We start from the raw sequence: 19,694 nt of genomic DNA, 5'->3' as shown, positions 1-19,694 counted from the left end.
GTTAGTATGCTACCTAACTCACTGCTAATGTTAGCTAGCTCTCCGCTAACCTTAGTTCTATCCCTGGTAACATTAGCTAGCTCGCTTTAGCTAGCTAAAGTTAGTATGTTAGCTAGCTTGCCACTAATGTTAGTATGTTAGCTAGCTAGCCACTAATGTTAGCCACCGGCATTAAATGCACCATCTGAAAATGTAAACCTACAGCAAATTTACAGTAAATTTAAGACAATTAAGGTCTTAAATTGTCTTAAATTTACTGTAAATTTGCTGTAGGTTTACATTTTCAGATGGTGCATTTAATGCCGGTGGGAAAACATTAGTGGCTAGCTAGCTAACATACTGTCCATTGTAAACATCTAATCCGGGGAGAGAACTAATATTAGTGGAGAGCTATCTAACATTAGTGGCTAGCTAGCTAACATACTAACAACCAAATTTTAATTTAAGACATTTTTAACCTGTTGTTCTTAAATCTGATGTTCTCTATATGTTCTATTGTGAATAAAATATTGGTCCAGAATCGTTGCAGACATCTGCTTTTATTAACATTTATTTGCCATTTAAAAGTTTTTTTTTTATTTATGGAATTGGGGTTGTGGTAATTCATGGGAACAAATTGTGAACAACTGGTAATTAAAAAGAATGCAAATTGCAAATCATCCTTTTGAATCATATTTATTTTCATCCACACCCGGCCTCCAAATAATATTGTGGTAAGCCATAGCTTATTGATTTGTTAGTATGTTAACTAACTAACTAACTCGCTGCTAATGTTAGCGAGCTCTCTTCTAACCTTAGTTCTATCCCTGGTAAAGTTAGCTAGCTCGTTTAAGAGAGCTAAAGTTAGTATGTTAGCTAGCTCCCCGCTAAGGGCAGTATGTTAGCTAGCTCGCCGCTAAAGTTAGTATGTTAGTTAGCTAGCCGCTAATGTTAGCTAATCGTAGCTTTCTCCACGGATTAGATGTTTATGATGGGCCACTGTGTTTTCCCACCAGCATTAAACGCACCATCTGAAAGTTTAATACCTAAAACAAATGTACAGTTAATTTAAGACAATTTAAGACCTTAAATAACCATATTTTAATTTAAGACATTTTAGGATTTTTTAAGAACCTGCGGGAACCCTGTTACTTTTAACATCTGACGTTCTCTATATGTTCTATTGTGAATAAAATATGGGTCTGAAATCATTGCAGTCATCTGCTTTTTTTAACATTTACTGTATTTGCCATTTAAACGTTTGTTGTTGTTTTTTTGAAATTGGGTTTGTGGTAATTCATGGAAACAAATTGCAAATCATGCTTTTGAATCATATTTAATTTCACCCACTGCCACACCTGGCCTCCAAATAATATTGTAGTAAGCCATAGCTTATTGATTGTTTGTTTTTCTTTTTCGTAAACTCTCTGTGAAAGAAAACCATCATGTTTTTATTCTGAGGTAAAATAACAGAGTTGTAAATATGCTTGTTAAACGACATCTGGTCAATTTTCCGTCCTGACCAAAGTCACATACTCAATAAATGTGTTCTTTAGGATCTCTAAACCTTTTTTAAGATCCGTAAAAGTTTTACCACCTGCGAGAGAAAGTTAACAGCCCCTATTTGAATACCTGAACGGTGGAAATGTGTCAAGTTTAAGTCGGATCGTATATATACTTATGCTTGCGCTAATCCGAAATGCGCGAGACGAACGACTGTGGTCATGAATCCTGAAGTCCATAGAATTTTATGCTTCCCACATTACTCAGGCCTCCAGCAGGGTCTGGCGAGGCCTTAGGTCTAACTGGGACGTCACATAAAAACGGAGAGCTGGAGATAAAAACCGAACACGAACGCTGTAATGAGCTCATCAACGCTATTAACATCCCCTTTCAAGCTTTCGACGGAATCTGAGAGACGAGGCGAGGGCGTAAAGACGCGATAAGAGTGGAAATTCTGCCGCGTCAAGCCGGATGACCTTGATCAAAAAGCTCCATCGGAACGAGATAAGTCATGCCTTATTCAAGGCCCTTTACAGATGAGAGAGATGCCTTGGAGGAATGCGGAGGGCATGCGCTTCCATCCTTCACCTTGCTACGTGCCTCAAGTACACAAGGAATCGTCTTGAGGGGGATACCGAGATCCGAAGACACATCTTTATTTCCATTGATTTGACATCTAAAAGAATCAAAGTCACCATCCTTATCCTATTCGCAGCCTTTAGTTCTTTAGTCTTAGAGTCATGTACGCCAACTACACCAGACTGCTCATCTTCCCGCCGCTATCGGAGTAACATTTCCATTATCCGGGTCTGGAATCAAGTCCTTTTAGGATGATCAGAATGAACCAAAGAAACCAAAGCAGAAGAGTCAGTGCGATCAAAGCTTCTGCAGACATGGTGGGAAAAGAGAAACGCTTTCAGCAGGAAAGGAAAAAAAATAGAGCTTGATTTGGAATTTGCTCACGTTTGCTTCTGTTTCGCTTTAAAATCAAGGAAACAAACTGCAATTTGTGCTAACGCTTACTTAATTTTACGATTCATGCTTATCTTTTCTTTAACTCAAAGAAACAACTTGTAATTTGAACCCAATTTGGCTTAAAATCAAGGAAACAATTCGGGAAACTGATTTGCAATTCATGATTTAACATTTTTGAATCGTAGGAAAGTGATCTTTAGTTCTTTGTTCTTAGAGACATGTTCAACATCTACACCAGACTGCTCATCTTTGCGCTGCTATCAAAGTAACATTTCTATTATCTGGGTCTGGAATCAATTCCTTTTATGATGATCAGAATAAACCAAAGAATCCAAGGCAGAAGAGTCATTGCAATCATTTTTTAGCAGAAAAAAAACAGAAGTGTTAAAACAGATAAAGCACTACAAAAGTCAGATGTACCAACTGTACTAAACCTGGATGCTGTGTCTGTTAGCACTGCAGCTCTAACCCTTTTTTGAGGCTGGCTATTATCACTGCAGTTAACTGTCACTAGCTTTGCCAAACTTGAATGCTGTTTCTGTTGGAACTGCAGCTCTAACCTTTTTTGAGGCTGGCTGCTATTATTGCAGTTAACCTGCCCCAAGCCTTGCCAATTCTGGATGCTGTGTCTGTTATCACTGCAGCTCTAACTCTGTCGAGGCTGGCTGTTATCATAAAGGGTTAACTGGCACCAGCCTGGACTAAACATGGATGCTGTTTCTGTTAGCACTGTGGCTCTAACCTTTTTGGAGGCTGGCTGTTTTCATTGCGGTTAACCTGCCCCAAGCCTTGCCAAACCTGGATGCTGTGTCTGTTATTACTGCGGTTCTAACCTTTTCTGAGGCTGGCTGTTATCATCGCGGGTAACCGGAACCAGCCTTGCCAAACATGGATGGTTTGTCCAAACAGCCAGTTTGTAAAGAGTTATTAAACTGAGAAAACTAACACCAAGACTGATTAGTGATGCTGAAGGCTATATTTTATTAAATTTTCTTTTCCTGTCTACATTCTATTAAATGCTGGGCAGGTTGGGATGTTGAGTTTGGGTCTGCCACTAATGCTTAAAGAAAACGTAGAGAAAACACTGTGTTCTGGATTGCAAAAAGCCAGAAGAAGAAGAAGACATCTCTTCTTTTCCCTAAAGGTATTCTTGTGGTTTCACAAAAAGCGGCCACAAAATATTCCTCCTACCTGTCCTGCTTCCCCTCCGGGAGACTCTCGAGGCATCAGGACTGAGCGAAAGCGTGCTTCAGCAAAACATATCGCATATTTACCAGAGGCTAACCCTCTTATAAACGCTAGTCTTTGGGTAGATGCATGCGTACGACGAGACGCCCTACGCTCGCCTCTACATCTACTGTATATTCAAAGCAGCAGATGGAAAACGCTTCTGGCAAACAAGTTCTTCCTGCCTAACTTTAACCTTGAAGTACAGCAATGTTTAAAACACAAGCCATCACCAGAAACGTCTGTTTAGAGGCAATTACTGAGCTTATGGCTTGATTCCAGTTCAAAGAAGAAGAAAAAAAATAACACATGGTTTTCTCACAATCAGCTGAACACCCTTCCACTGATTGTACATGAATATAAGTTCTATTTTAGAACTTTGGTCTTCGCATACAGTATGTCAAGAGTTCCTGAAAAAAAGATATGCACTAAAACTGGAACTAGGGATTTCCTGATTAGTTTATTTTAATGCTGATCTGATCAGAGTTTCTTAATGCTGTTTCTCAAACTATACTAATCCAATTGATAACATGTTACTTAAATTGTCCATTTGTACATGCTTAATAGATGTTCACCAAACTTTAAACGCAGTTACTTAGTAAGTGGGTTACACTACACTACACTAATCTGATTTTTTTTTTCAATAACAAGAAATCTAACGCTTCAAGGGTCACGGGCGTCACCGGTGATGGGGACGCACAAAGGGGTGGGACAATTGGATATCCAAATTGGGAGAAAATGGGGAAAAATCAGAAATAGAATTATTTTTTAAAAAAAAGTATCCAAGATATTTTTAAAGGGGTAATCAGTAATCATTTTACTTTTTCAAAGTAACTCTGCCATCTTTGATTGAATGCAACGTAATTCTAATATAAAAGTAAATGACTGTCTATTGAATGTATCTGTATACCCAACTGTAATCTTACCATTTTAAGATTTATGGTTATTTTTAATGAATAGGTTAAGGTTTGGTTTTGGGTTAGGTTTTAGGATTGATCCATGGTTGAGATAAGGCTTTGTGTTAGGATTAGATGTAGTGTTTGGTTCTATAGAGAATCATTTACTGTGCATTCAAAAGATATTTAGTTGAATGTTAGTTGAAGCATGCATGTGGCCATCCATGATCTATATTGGACCATCCAAATAAAGTCATACTAAAGCATTTTATCTTTAATAACAGTTTATACAGTCATCAAAAATAGTGGCACCCAGAAGAAAGTAACGGATTGTAATGCTCTTTGGAAGGAAGGTAAAAGTTACCAGAAACAACATGATACCTGTGTAACACAACATGCCAGATGTCTTGGCATGGAGTTGTAGAGGTTCCTAATGGCGTTCTGCGATAATCCATCCTATGCATGTGATGATGATAGCCATGGTACAGTATCTGTGTCTCCAAAGCAAGCTGTACGTGGGCGAGCATTGTCCTGTTGGAAGAGTGCACTGGAGGTTGCAGGACCTTATTAACCTAACTTGGACTGCCAAAGGGGACCTGGCACCATAGAACTCCTAACATGTGCCTCCAAAAACAGATTTAGAGGATTGTCCCCACCAAGATAAAAGCGTGAGTTAGCACTAAAGATGACCCTCTTACAGTTTGGCACAACCACTCACCAAATTTAATTCCTGTTGGTTGATTCCTTTCTTGTGTAACTACATTTTAGATGATGTGCGTATGCATAAGCTTTATCCTGTGAAGACATTCTGACATTGTGATGTTACAGACCAAGGGTGAAAGACATCTCGGGCAGTAAACCTCGTGTCCTTCAACCAACAATGTCCTGCTCACTCGTGCAGAATTACATACAATAAAACCCTCAACCTAATTTGGTTCGAGCACCTTTACATAATAATTTAATGAATGTATTAATAATATAATTGGTGCTTTTTCTCCTCCCGCTCTCTCTCTCTTTCTCTCTCCGCTGTTACCAAATAAGTAATGGGAACATGTTAAGGAATTTAATTAGACAGGCTCCATTGCATTTATTGCCTGCGGTTCCGTTCCTGACGTGATATACAGAAATGTGGCATTTGCAAAGGCTGATATCTCTAATCATTGCTCAGTGTGGCATGCACCCCCACCAGCTACAAGAGATAACGCACAAAATATGATAATATATCAACTCCCCACTGCTTCCCGCCGAAGAGAAAAGGCTGGGCGAATGCATGCAATCTACTGGAAACCCAAAGCCACAAAACAGAGAATGAGGCCTGAGAAAAACTTTCCGTGCCTGGAGATGTTTTTGAAAATGACTTGTTTTGTGCTTGTTTTGGGGTTTTTTTGTTGTTGTTTTTTTATATTTAATATCTATTGACTGAATCTGACGCACTATTTAGTTTAGTGTTGCGTGTGTATGCCCAGATCTTCCGATGTAATCTCTTTTTTTCTGTTGCTTTTCTGTTGGTTAAAGTTTAGTCAGTTTATCTTAATGTTAAAGTGGAAAAACAAGCGAATGTAGCTGACCAAACATAATGAGAATGGCCAACCACCCAAACACTGTACATTCAGTGGTGTGAAAAAGTGTTTGCCCCTTTATGATTTTTTATTCTTTTGCATGTTTGTCATTTGTTTCAGACCATCAAACTTATTTAAATATTAGTCAAAGACAGCACAAGTGAATTCAAAATGCATTTTTAATGAAGGTTTTCATTACTTAGGGAGAAAAAAAAAATCCAAAACTACATGACCCAGTGGAAAAAGGGTTGCATCACACCTATGTTATGAGAAAACGTTTTTTTTTTTTTTTTTTTTACCAGAAAAAGGTTAAAAAGCAATTTCTAAAGTTTTGGACTTACAATGTACCACAGTGAAAGCCATTATCCACAAATGGCAAAAACGTGGAACAGTGGTGAACCTTTCAAGGAATGGCCAACTGACCAAAATTACCCCAAGAGCACAGTGACGACTCATCCAAAAGGTCACAAAATACTCTAGACTGACGAGACAAAAGTTGGCATCTGGCATAAATGCAGTAACACTGCATTTTAGAAAAAGAACATCATACCTACAGTAAAATATGGTGGTGGTAGTCTAAATCCAATTTGAGATTCAAGTAGTAAAACACTAGTGCAATGTCTCTTAAAAGTGAAGCCTTTACAGGTCTATTGCTTCTGCTGGCTGGTGTGTATTAGTATGATCTGTAGCTCCACCCATCTTCATTTGTCTTAATGATAAAAACAGCCCACGTTCCGTATCATTTCTTAGTTTAGTTATCCGAATTCAGTCAGATATCAAAGTCAGTCTTAGGAGAGAAATCCATTTTGCATCAGTAAATTCCTGTGTAAAACAGGAACACTTAAGCACACTCTAAGAGAAAAGAAAGATAAGATATGAAGTGACCACAGGTTTATGACACTAATTAGGAGGCACAGGAGATCCCTAGTGGTGGGAAAGACTATTGCACCCAGCTCTATGGAAGAAGCGATGCCACGATGCATGGGCAGACATTTAACGAATGAAAAAGTCCCAGATGCCACTAAGCTGAAAATGTGATCCCGTGGTCCTGTAGTGTGGTTTATTTCCTGGCTGGATAACAGTGCCGCACGTTTCCGGTAAATTCGGAGCAGTTGTGTCCGGTTTAAAGGATTGGACGATAGTCTTTTGATGTCCCTTGGCATACGGACAAGCTGAGGCTGTGGACGGCCATCGTTTTCCAACATGTGCTGTAGCGTCCCCGAAGATTCGCTAATCCATTCCAGTGTGACCATCAGATAGGAAGCACTGACAGTAACCGAGTCATTCTCTCTCTATCTCTGCTGCACTCTCTCGCTCGCTCGCTCTCGCCCCATCTGTCCACTTGTGTGTACAATACAGGGAAAAGGTAGAGGAGCATCCAGTTTGTTGACATGACTGGGGGGCTTTGTATTGAATAGGATTAGCGGGAAATAAACGAGAGTTGGACAGCAGGCCGAAGAGACCGAGCAGCTCGCCTTTGTAGCTTTGCCATTGACTCGACCATTCACTCTGCCTCATGCTGAGATGGCATCATTTCACACACAAACACACACACATACAGACATGCTGCAGCCTATTGAATGGGACTTAGCGCTAGTGCACTAGTCCGTTTCAATGTCAGTGATGACTCACACAGCTCTAGTAGCTGTACAGTAACAGTATATGACCTGTAGGTATAACTGCGAGAATAGCAAGCAACGATTGAAGAAGCACATGGGCGGTGCAACACATTGAGTCAAGGTCAAGACATTTAGTAGTCAAATCTGGGTCAAGACTGAGAGTGGGACACATTGGGTCAGAGTCAAGACAGACAGGGACCCACTGAGTCTGGGTCAAGGCCAAGACTTTCAGTAGTCAAGACTCAGGTCAAGACTGAGAATGAGAAGCATTGGGTCTGAGTCAAAACTAAGTCTTTAAATAGTTGAGTCAGAATGTAGACAGAGACTGGGAAACCCAGTGGGCGCATTTCCACCGGCATAGTGCCGGTGCTGGTGCCAGGTTCCTGAATGGTCCTGTGCTTTTCCACTGCAAAATCACAGGTTCTGGCCACCAATCTTGCAGACCTGGAACCAGTGAAACTGTGATGCAAGCGGCCAAAGGGTGGGGTGTTGAAGCATCACAACACACGCACATTTACATATTTAGGGAGTGACTCCTTAAACAAGTGGAAACACGGGCCGGTTCCTCAAAGGTTTAAAGGAAACCGGCACCGGCCCTGCACTTTGTCCAAATCAAGACCAAGACTTTGAGTTGTCGAGTTTGAGTCAAGACTGACACCAGGACACATTCAGTACAAATCAAACCCAAGACTAGGACCCATGATATCTGGGTCAAGGCCAAGCCTTTTAGTAGTCAAGTCTTGATCAAGACTGAGAATGGGACACCTTGGCTTTGAGTCAAGACCAAGACTTTCAGTAGTCAAGATCAGGTCCAGACTAAAAATGAGTCAAGACCAGGTCTTTAAATAGTTGAGTCAGAATCAAGACAGAGGAGAGCTGATGTATCAGAACCGAGTCGCTGCGCTTTCCTCCAAATGCGCTGTGTTGCTACTCGGCTACGCTATATCATCAACAGCAGTTGGAAAAGAGGCAGTGGCTGACTTCACATGTGTTGAAGGAGGTGTGTGCTGGTCTTCACCCTCCTTGTCCTGTGGCATTACTAGTGATGGGGGGGGTATACAGATGAGTAGCAGCTGAATGGGTGGAAAAAACTTGATTAGCTAAAAGACTACGATTAGCTACCTGTGCTGAGAAAAATGTAGCCATTCCATATATATGTAGGTGTTCCAGGCTGAACTGTGTCCGTGTGGAAAGCCACTAGAACCGTGTGACCATGCAGTGGAAAAGCAACCATTGATATTTTAAAATTACTGGACCCGAAGGCTACTTAATGCATTGTTAACGCATGCTATTGCTGAGGTAATGTTTGCAGCCTACGCAAGGAAAAAGAAAAAGAGAAAAAAAAGCAGGGAATTTATTACTGTGGATGTTAGATGAGCTTCTTGACAGCAGCTGTGAGCCGCAGCCGTGAAAACAAAGCCTAAATCTCTGCAGAAATCCCTCGTTCCCTCAGTCCCACAGTAGCCCTGTCAACCAGTCATTGCACTTCCTGTAAAATGGATATCGCTTCACCCACCATTGCAAGGCACAAATCAGCGCGGATGAACATCTCCCTGTAAAACACTCGGGGATAAGGGTAGCGAGGGTTGATATGAAAGCCCTACCCCTGCCTGCTCGCCATCCTCCGCTGCTGACCTTCCGACCCCTCGCCGAGGGAGCGCCTCTGGAGGCAGGCTGCAGCTCAAGCTGCCGAGCGCTAAGCTTAACCTCCTTTGGGCCTGGAACACGACGCTGGATCCAAGCCGCGGTACCGCACGCTACACTCCTCCGTTCGTTTCCCTCCGAGAGCCCGCCTACCCCGAATACACTTAACCCCACCACTTCCAGGCAAGAGTAATTCTCATGATACTGATAAACACTCACATCAGAGTTGCATGTTGGCGTTCAGTTTTAGGTATTCTGTAGAAATTCTTGTACGAACGCCTGTTCGCTATGCCTGTTAGGTGAAGGACTTATTGAAATGAGGCCCTACATACAACATGAGGTTTATTGGGTTAAATACTTCATTTGGTTTCATGAACAATTTAATCAATTTCATATATATATGTTCATCTCAGGCCTGAGGCATCTCACGAATTGTAATTAGAGTAGAAACTGCAAGCTGAACCAAATTTCAAAGCTTTTCAATTTACTCAGTCACAGCCTTTTCCAAGTTCCTGTATAAAGATCAGAAAATGAAAGTAAACCATGGCAAGCCTGATTTATTTGTTATTTATTTATTTATTTACTTTGATTAGTTGATTGTTTTTGTTGACTATTATTCCTACATGCTCTCCGTTGCTTTAAATTAAAGTACACGCCTTGTTCTGATTAAGGGGAAAGAGCGCCAGCTACCCACTACAGAGAGAGCAAGGCTATTTGTGCTCACTCAGGGCTTCGCCAGCTGAAGGCAAGCTGCATGACCGGGATTCAAACCAGCGATCTCCCAATCATAGTGGCAGTGGACCACTAGGCCCCTCTTTCCAACAGGTTATTTAATGTTGTTTGGCTCACTCGATTAGAAACAGACACAGCAATAGAAGTGATTTAGGCTCTAGTGATTTAATGTAAAATAAACCTGTAATCTAATTACATATTTTTTTTTTACTATAATATCTTTTTTTTTTATCATGATTACATTATGCTGTTACATGTAATTTTTTACTCCTCCAGTATTTGGACAGGCGGCAAGATGGTGCCACAAAATCGGTTTCACAAAATCACGAAGGTGAGGAGAAGGATTAATAGGAAAAATCTGTAAGTTTGGGGGTTTCTGGAAGTTTCTGAAAGGAGAACATCAATGCAATTTTGTGGTAACTGATACATGTACAATTTCAATATCAACTGATGTGCTCAGCAATAAAAATCGATATATTGGTCATGCCCTAATCTCAGCAGTAGTCACTTAAATGACATGATTGTATACACAGTATAAAACCATTTAACGTAGCGCTTGTTGCCGTTTCCACGTCTCCATGTTCTTTGTCATCTTGACACACTTTCATACACTCACCAGCATTCACACACACACACATACACACACAAGACCCGCTGACTCCAGCAGTCAGAAAGAAGGCAGCGCACTGGCCACTCACCTTTAAAGGTCAAGGCAAAACAGCCCTCCTCTCGGACTCTCTCAGAACCGGAGGCAGGGGTGAGCAGAGTGAGCTCTTCAGGGAGAAGGAGCTTTAAAATAGCAATTGAGGATTGAGGGAAAGAGACCTGTGGTTTACATCCCGTTGCGTTTGGGCTCAAAGAGCCTCGACCAGAACACAGCACAAAGGACGGGACAAATCGCAGTGGCTTGGGTACGAGGGTGAGGGGGCTACAACACAAAACCCCGACCAAGAAAACTAAAGAAACCGTTGAAGTGTGAGGTGCTTGTGCAGGATGTACGCCTGAGGTGAACAGTGTGAATAAAGTCCAGAGCAAAATCATACGAATACAAAACAAAACCAGAAAGCAAACATGAGCTGTGCTCCAAAGCCCAGGCTGCATCCTAGGTAGGCAGCATTTCTCTGCCACTAGGTAGATCAGGGTTGTTCCAAAGTGAGGGATCCTTCGTATACAGCAGAAAATTGCAGCCAAAGTTTAGCCGAGTGATGCAAGGAAGGACGCAACTGATGTATTCTTTGCAGCCCTTGGTTACCCACAATTCACTGCTCACGTCCAACATGAGGGAAAAAAAAAGAAAAACAGCATCAAGACAACAGCATATGATAGGTTCCAGTCAACTAAAGCGCTGCTACTATGATTGGGAGATTGTTGGTTCGAATCCCAAACATGCAGCTTGCCATCAGCTGCCGGAGCCCTGAGAGGGCACAACTGGCTTTGTTCTCTCTCTGGGAGGGTAGATGGCGCTCCTTCCCCTCATCACACCAAAGGGTGATGTTGATCAGCATAGGGAGTCTGTGAGCTGATGTATAGAAACTGAGTCGCTGCGCTTTCCTCAGAGTGCACTGTGATGCTACTCGACAATTCTACATCAGCAGTATTTCAAAAAGAGGCGGAGTCTGACTTCACATGTATCTGAGGAGGGATGTGGTGTTGGGGCATTACTAGTTATAGGGGGAGTCCTAATGAGTGAGTTTGGTAATTGAATAATTCACCCATCATTAGTAATGCCTCCAACATTAGAAGGATCAGGACATGTGCATGCCTCCTCCGATACATGTAAAGTCATCCCCCACCACTTTGCTTTTTTTAATTTTTCTTTTGCCAGAGGCTCACTGTGTAGCTGTTTTTATCATCAAAATTGACGGCAAAAAAAGTTTAAATGCATATTCAAAGTCGTCAATTGGATACAGAATATAAATCAAAATGTGTTGAGCGCAAATGTAATCCACTACAAGTTCTCTAATTAAGCAATTAGGCATGTAACTGCGCACTTACCTTTAAATAGCAAAGCTAAACGACAACAATAACTCCAGGCTTCTAAAGAGCTAATTAAAGTTCTGCATAAAACTCCATCATCTCCATCACTCCCACATTCTGCTTCAATCTCACGCTCCATGCCGCCCATTCAGAACCTCTACTGCAGTTCCAAACGCAGGTGTTTATACCAGTCACCTGTAGCGAGGCTGTACAGTGCCGCGATGTTGAATGGCGGCCTGCGGAGCGCACGCGCCCCATACAGAGCAACCTCATTCAGCGCTGCCTCTGAATGTGTCACAGCCATATAAATGTCTTCAACTGCTCGATATCTAACCATCTAACCTGGCGTATCTGTAATTCAGCGTCGGAGGGGAAGAGGCGGCCGGCCGAGCGCCGGCGTAAAAAAAGGGGCAATTTCAACCCAGAGTGTGGAACGCCATCACACACGGTGGTTTTCACAGCAGGAGAGGCTCTGTGACGGACAGGGGCCGGTACAAAAAAAAAGAAAAGAAAAAAAAAAACAACAACACAGCTTCACCCGCCAGCAACATCCAGAGGCAAGGGGAAACACACGCAGGACCCGGCCTGTTCAATAATACATGAAGCAAAGAGAATCAAATCAATTAGGTATTGCCGTGGTATGAATAAATGCTGCATAATTGATGCCGGCTCTCCTGCATTATGCATCTCTGTCTGCAAATCTGCGTGTACAGTTATGAGGTGTGGAGCATGGAAAACGTGGAGCCACTGTGCAAATGAAGTGGCGTCAACACGCAACCTTCGCACAAAGGCCTGAGCCTAAGCCTATGAGAGCAGTAAAGATTAAAGGTGGCTTTTTTAAAAAATCTTCATTTATATAATCCGAAATCAATTTATGAAAAACAGAGATCAATCTTTCAAATTAGTCTATTGTTCCTGTATGTCAACATCACCCATCTTCAGAGCCAGCAGAGACAGAAGCAGCGATAAGCCAACTGTTCCAAACATGCCGTGGTTTTAAAAAAGCTAACTGTAGCAAGTTACTGAAGCCAAAAGCCTGCTAGTAGTGTTGTAGTAAAGACCGCTAGAGCCAAGTCCGAGTCAAGACCAAAGACGAGAACATGTTAAATCTGAGTCAAGATCAAAGACAATGACATCTTGAGTCCGAGTCAAGACATAGAACAGGGAATGTCAAGTCTGAGTCACAACCAAGACATTTAGTAGGCAAGTGCGAGTCAAGACAAAGACAGGGACATGTCAAGTCCGAGTCAAGACCAAGACCAGGAAATGTCAAGAGTCCAAATCAAGACTGACACCAGGTAATGTCAAGTCCAAATCAAGACTAAGACCAGGAAATATCAAGTACAAATCAAGACTAAGACTGGATTATGTCGAGTTTGAGTCTAAATTAAAACCAAGACGTTTTTTAGTCAAGTCTGTGTCAAGACCAAGACCAAGACATGTTAAGTCCAAATAAAGACTAGGACATGTCAAGAGTCTAAGTCAAGACCAAGACTGAGACCGAGACATGTTGAGTCCAAATAAAGACTGGGACATGCCAAGAGTCTAAGTCAAGACCGAGACATGTTGAGTCCAAATAAAGACTGGGACATGTCAAGAGTCTGAGTCAAGACCAAGTCTAAGACATGCTGAGTGCAAATAAAGACTGGGACATGCCAAGAGTCTGAGTCAAGACCAAGACCATACCGAGACATGTTGAGTCCAAATAAAGACTGGGACATGCCAAGAGTCTGAGTCAAGACCAAGACCGAGACCGAGACATGTTGAGTCCAAATAAAGACTGGGACATGTCAAGAGTTTGAGCCAAGACCATGACCGAGACATGTTGAGTCCAAATAAAGACTGGGACATGTCAAGAGTCTAAGTCAAGACCAAGACCGAGACCGAGACATGTTGAGTCCAAATAAAGACTGGGACATGTCAAGTCCGAAAAAAGACTGGGAACTGTCAAGAGTCTGTGTCAAGACCAAGATTGGGACAAATCGAGTCAAGACAAAGATATGTCAGGTCTGAGTCAAGACTAAGACATTTAGATTTCGAGTCCAAGTCAAGAGCAAGGCACGTTGAGACTGAGTCAGGACCAAAACCAGGGGTAGTCAAGTCTGAGTCAATACCAAGACTTTTAGTTTGCCCAGGCCACTTCTCCTGAGACAAGACAGATTCCAAACTTGGTCAAGGCCGAGACGAGGTAGAGAACCCTCAGTTTGGTTCAAGTCAAGACTCTGATGTAACAGCTTTGGGGTTTTGGCACTGGCCCATTTTTCAGCCCCGTTTTAGAGTGTATTTCATTTGAACATTTTGGGGGTAGGTGAGTGTCATGATGTGGTCATTAAGAGACCTCCTATGACATGTTCTCAGTGCCACAGTGACACTGTAGATCGAGGAATGTTAAATTCCACCACTTTCAAACCTCGCTCCAACTTCCTTAATTTATGTTACCTTGCCATGAATTTGCTCATTCAACCTCCCTCACAAGATAGCACCTCACAATTTAAACAAGCGTGGCCATTCCCAAGTCATCCTCTAAGACAACACTTCACAATCGGTTTATATACTGCTGTCCCATGACTTTTGGCATGTGAGTAAAATAAGGTGTAAAAACAGAGGGAAGGTAATGTGTCCAGAGCCCAGCTATGCATTCTAATAACAGCAGGGAGGGTAGAAGGAAGATGGCCTTCCCAGTGTGTGAGCGAGCGAGCTTTTTCTCTTTCTCTCTCTCTCTCTTTTTAAAAAGGAAACCAGACAGATGGCAGACATTAAAAGGAGGAGCCATGTGACATCTCTCAACAGCACCACTGAGACACAGATAATTAAAATATATTTAATCAAGTTACGCTAATTAAAAATGCAGATGGACACACACCCCGGCGCCCTCCAGTCTCAACTGTGGCCACCTTTGATAAAACTTGCCATTATATAAAGTGAGCTGCCAGTTTATTAGGAACTTAACACTCACTGGTCATTTATCAGAAGTTTATAAGAACACTTTGCAAGTACAGAACTGTACTTTGCATGTGGAGAAACGGTATGAAACTTTTGAGAAGGGGTGTAAGAAAATATCGATATATCTAAACAAATATTGTTTTGCAATACTACCGGTTTTCAAAAACACAGTATTGATTTTTAACTATTAGCTTAGATGTAGAGATTGGTGTCAGAAGTGGTTCAACAGTTTTTGTGACCACAATGTTTTACCATATAAATATGTTAATACTATAACAGTTCTAACCTATTTTAAACAATTGCACAGTATATTGAATCATCTGTATTGTAATGCGTATCATATCGTTAATTTTTGGCTAATACACAGCCATTTTATAATAATATAATACTATATCATAACTATAACATTTCATAATTATGACTTATCTCAATTTTGACTTACTCTCATAATGACTTAATATCATCATTTTGATTTACTATCTCATAATAATGACTTAGTATCCCATAATTATTACTTACAATCTCATAATAATGACTTAATATCTCATAATTTTACATAGTAGTTTCTCATAATTTTGACTTAGCAAGTCATATCTGTGACTTCTACACACAATCCAGTAAACAGTATACAACATATTTTGTTTTCATACAACTTATTGGTGAATCCTTGGAATTATATGCAAAACTGTATATGTTGTGATGTGTTATCTTATGAGAAGTCTTATGGTAGTACTGCAACGATTCCGTTTTTTTTATCAAAAGATGATCAAATATAAATTAATATAGATACAGCTCTGAAAAAAAAATACTTAAAATGATGAGTCTTTGATTTTACCCAATTTAAAACCTCTGGAATATAATCAAGAAGAAGATGGATGACCAAACCAAACTGAACTGCCTTAATTTTTGCACCAGGAGTGAGTGGCATAAAGTTATCCAAAAGCAGTGTGTAAGACTGGTGGAGGAGAACATGCCAAGATGCATGAACATTTTTTTGAGGTCTAAAAGCTCTGCATCTTATTTGTTATTTCAGCCATATTTCTCATTTTCTGCTCTAAATGACAACATTTCATTTGGAATTTGGGAGAAATGTTGTCTGTAGTTTATAGAATAAAACAACAATGTACATTTTACTCAAACATAAACCTATAAATTGCAAAATCAGAGAAACTGTTTCAGAAACTGAAGTGTTCTCTTATTTTTTTTCCAGAGCTGTATATACTTGTAATATTTACATCTCAGTTAAATACACATTTAAGTATCTTAGAATCTCATTAAAATAACAACATCTGGCCTGTATGAATGTCTCCCATAATATACTTCATAACTTTAGGTTAATTTAGGTATTTTAAACTATCAAAATGTCTTGGAAAATTGGTCAAGAGCCCTACAAGTGTGGGGAAACATGCATTGACTCAAGAGCATTACCAATAGGATGCACAAATGGAGTGCAAAATACAAATAATTGGAAACTAATTGGAAAAATAATCGTCAGATTAGTCGACTACTAAAATATTCATTATCTGCAGATCTGTCCGATAGTGGGTGTCAAATGGATGGGAAATTCCATTTACCAAACTTGTGCAAGGATTTATGACTTCTCCATACCATTTCCTGTCCCATGACTTTTGGCATGACAGTGTTTTTATATTGTAGTACTAAAAAAAACTCTTTGAAGCCATTTGTATAAGCACTGTATACCACAATAAGGCAGCACAAGTTCTGTGTTAGTATTACATGAACTGGAAAATGCAATTTTAAAAACTGGATATCATGCACGTGCAAATTTCCTGTCCAACGGTAGCTTCGATTATTTCAAAGCTTTCAAGGAAATACCAGGCCCAGCAGGGTCACGACTTCCAGTGTTAAAAAAGCTTCCACGAGATACAGGCCAGGCAAGGCCGCGAACGCGATGCACTGAGGAAAAGTGGTCTCCTAGTGATTACCTTAACATTACCCTTAATGGCAACAATGATTTTCTAAAGAAACCCCACAGAGCGACTGGAATAACAATAGCACTCGTATTATGGCTATGGTTAAAGCCTGGGTTGCACGGCTGCCTGGCAGCTACGTTCATATAATTTCACACGGCTCTGACTGTTCAGTCAGTTTTCGTATCTGTGCAGTAAAAATGCCTGCATAACCGCAGCACTTTAATAGCAAGGTGGATTAATGGAAGCTTTAAAAGCATTATAGCCCAGTGAGAGCATGTATACTAGAATTTACAGTTTTTTAACAGAAAACATAGATCACTCTATGTGTAATACATCTATATATGAGTTTCACATTTTTAAATGAATTACTGAACTAAAGTAATTTGACATGTGCTATAAGATTTTGTGGGAAAACGCTTCACTGACTTTAGACTTGATAATAAAACACAGTGGATCAACACCAGCAGATGACATGTCTCTTCAAAACATCACTGATTGTGAAAACTTCACACTAGACCTCGAGCAGTTTGGACTGTGTCTCTCTCCACTCTCCCTCCAGACTCTGCTCCCTTGATTTTATAAATAAAATGCAAAATATACTGATGATCAGTGATGGTTTGTAGAGTCACGTCATCTGCTGGTGTTGGTCCCATGTGTTTTATCAAGTCTAAAGTCTTACAGCACTTCATGCTTCCTTCTGATGACAACCTTTATGGAAATGCATAGATTTTATTTTTCCAGCAGGACTTGGCAAACATTTGCATCACTAACTCTTCCCCACGCACACACTTTGTTTGTGGTCACAAAAAACAGTTTCTTTGGGAAAGACGAATGAATGACAGCAACACCAAGATTATATATTTTAAACATCTGGAAGTATTTTATTTATAGTTTAAATCACAGGAAAAAGTTAATTGTATGTAATACTGAACTCCTACATTATCTAACTCACACTGATCAAAACTATTGTTGCTCTAGGAAGAATAAACATGCTACATACAAGACTTTCCAACACTATTAACCAGATAAACCTCTCGAGAATACAGAGAGAAAGAAGCAGATTCAACCCTGAAGCTCAGCAGTTACACTTATTTTGGCACAAAACATTTGGCCAACATACAGTTAAACCGTCTGTGTGATAATTTAAAGCATCTTTGATGAGGTGAACGTTGTTTACACACATTGTGCACATACTGTATATATGCTTTCTCAACATAAAAAAATGTAATTAGATGCTGTTGTTAGAAGCTAGTGCTAACAGCTAGCTAATTCTGTATGGCTAAAGTGTGACGTGTAGCTGTTTGTGTGTGGAAATGTGGTTAAGAATGTGCTTAGTTATGGCTTAATTAGGTCACTGAATTAACTCACTTTTGTAGGTCAAATTAGATGTTTAACAACCTGTTAAAATGCACAAGAAAACAGGAAATTCTGAGTAAATATTATTGTGTAGTTGTTTGTACTTTTGTATGGTTATTTACTGAAGAAATTTGCAGTCTCTTAATTAAATACTAGGCTAGCCCTAATAACGTATTTTTTGGACTATAAGGCAGGTATTTTTAACAGCGTGCTTAGCACTAGCTAGCGCTAGCCGCAGTGCTCAGACTTTTATTTAAATCTGCTTTTGTATTTTTTTTTTGTTTTTTATAATATAGATTTTTATTATTAACATTAATTGCCATTTACACATTTAATGCAGACAGGTTGAGTCCAGGTTGTTAAATGAACAAAAACCACGGGGAAAAAAAAATACGAGAAATAATTTTTAAAAGTAGGCTGGCGCATGCGCAGTGCTTTTACGAACAGCGTATCGATGTGCAGCATAACTTGACAAAACACCAGCCCTGTGTGTTATTAAATAATTTAATAAAAATGTAATAAGCATGATTTTCAATCTGTGAGTCAAGTACAGGTAGGGTTAGTGGATTCTTTCATTTAAAATCTAATCCAGCCTAAATTTTACCTGATATTTAACTGAGTTTTATCTACTAAAACAAAACTGGGAGCAGCGAAAAATACACAACTTTCTGTCATTATTAGTTCTGCTACAGCAGTAACGTTATGCAACCTAACAAACTAACTGTACTCTAATTAAACCAGTAGATATATAACCAAGCTGCAGCCTACAGCAGTTAAGCAATTCTCTAGTAGTTCTAGTAAAATATAATGTAGTTAAGAGCTGAAATCTGGCGTTTCTGGCAGCCTCTGAATGAACGCACTCAATGCTAATGCTAAAGCTAAGCTAACGACTGTAGCCCCTGTGCTGCTTTTACATTCCCCGGATATAAAGCATTAAACCACGCACTGTCACTCAGCCAAACTCAGCCAGTTCACCGCTATTCCTCCGTATAAACAGCCCGCCCGCTCCCACACCGACACCCGGAGCTAAAACCGAGCACAATTCCCCCTCAGAGCCGAGAAAACTCAAAAATCTCCTCAACACACAGCAAATACTCACCCTGCGTGTAGGCGGTGCGCTGATACTGGTGAAGCATCATGGGAAATGTAGTTCTCATTGCTGTCAAACGCGCCTTGCATCAACTGATCGCCATGAAATAAAAAACTACAAATCCCACTCTCCACATTCAGCAATATCGCTCACACGTGCTTCTTGGCCATGCGTTTCTAATGTTTATCTGCCATGTGACAGTTATCTTTTATCTTTGCTGGGTTTTTTGTTGCATATTATTCACGTTTGATTTACTTTAA

General features: G+C 40.4%; 1 protein-coding gene across 3 annotated transcripts in view; it reads right to left on the bottom strand.

Moving 5' to 3' along the window:
- Positions 1-19,476, bottom strand: part of fhit (fragile histidine triad diadenosine triphosphatase) — a 448,879-nt gene extending 429,403 nt beyond the window's left edge. Inside the window, exon 1 of one of the 3 annotated variants that reach the window (XM_022682777.2) lies at positions 19,444-19,476. The gene's annotated coding sequence lies outside the window, so the exon portion shown is untranslated. The remainder of the gene's footprint in view (positions 1-19,443) is intronic. The other 2 variants (XM_049471671.1, XM_049471670.1) reach the window with 2 other exon arrangements.
- Between the last annotated feature and the right edge of the window lie 218 nt (positions 19,477-19,694).

Source organism: Astyanax mexicanus, chromosome 24 (assembly GCF_023375975.1).
Source record: "Astyanax mexicanus isolate ESR-SI-001 chromosome 24, AstMex3_surface, whole genome shotgun sequence".
NCBI classification, from domain to species: Eukaryota; Metazoa; Chordata; class Actinopteri; order Characiformes; family Acestrorhamphidae; genus Astyanax; species Astyanax mexicanus.
The sequence above is the reverse complement of the archived record's forward strand: the minus strand, read 5'-3'. Positions and strand labels throughout refer to the sequence as shown.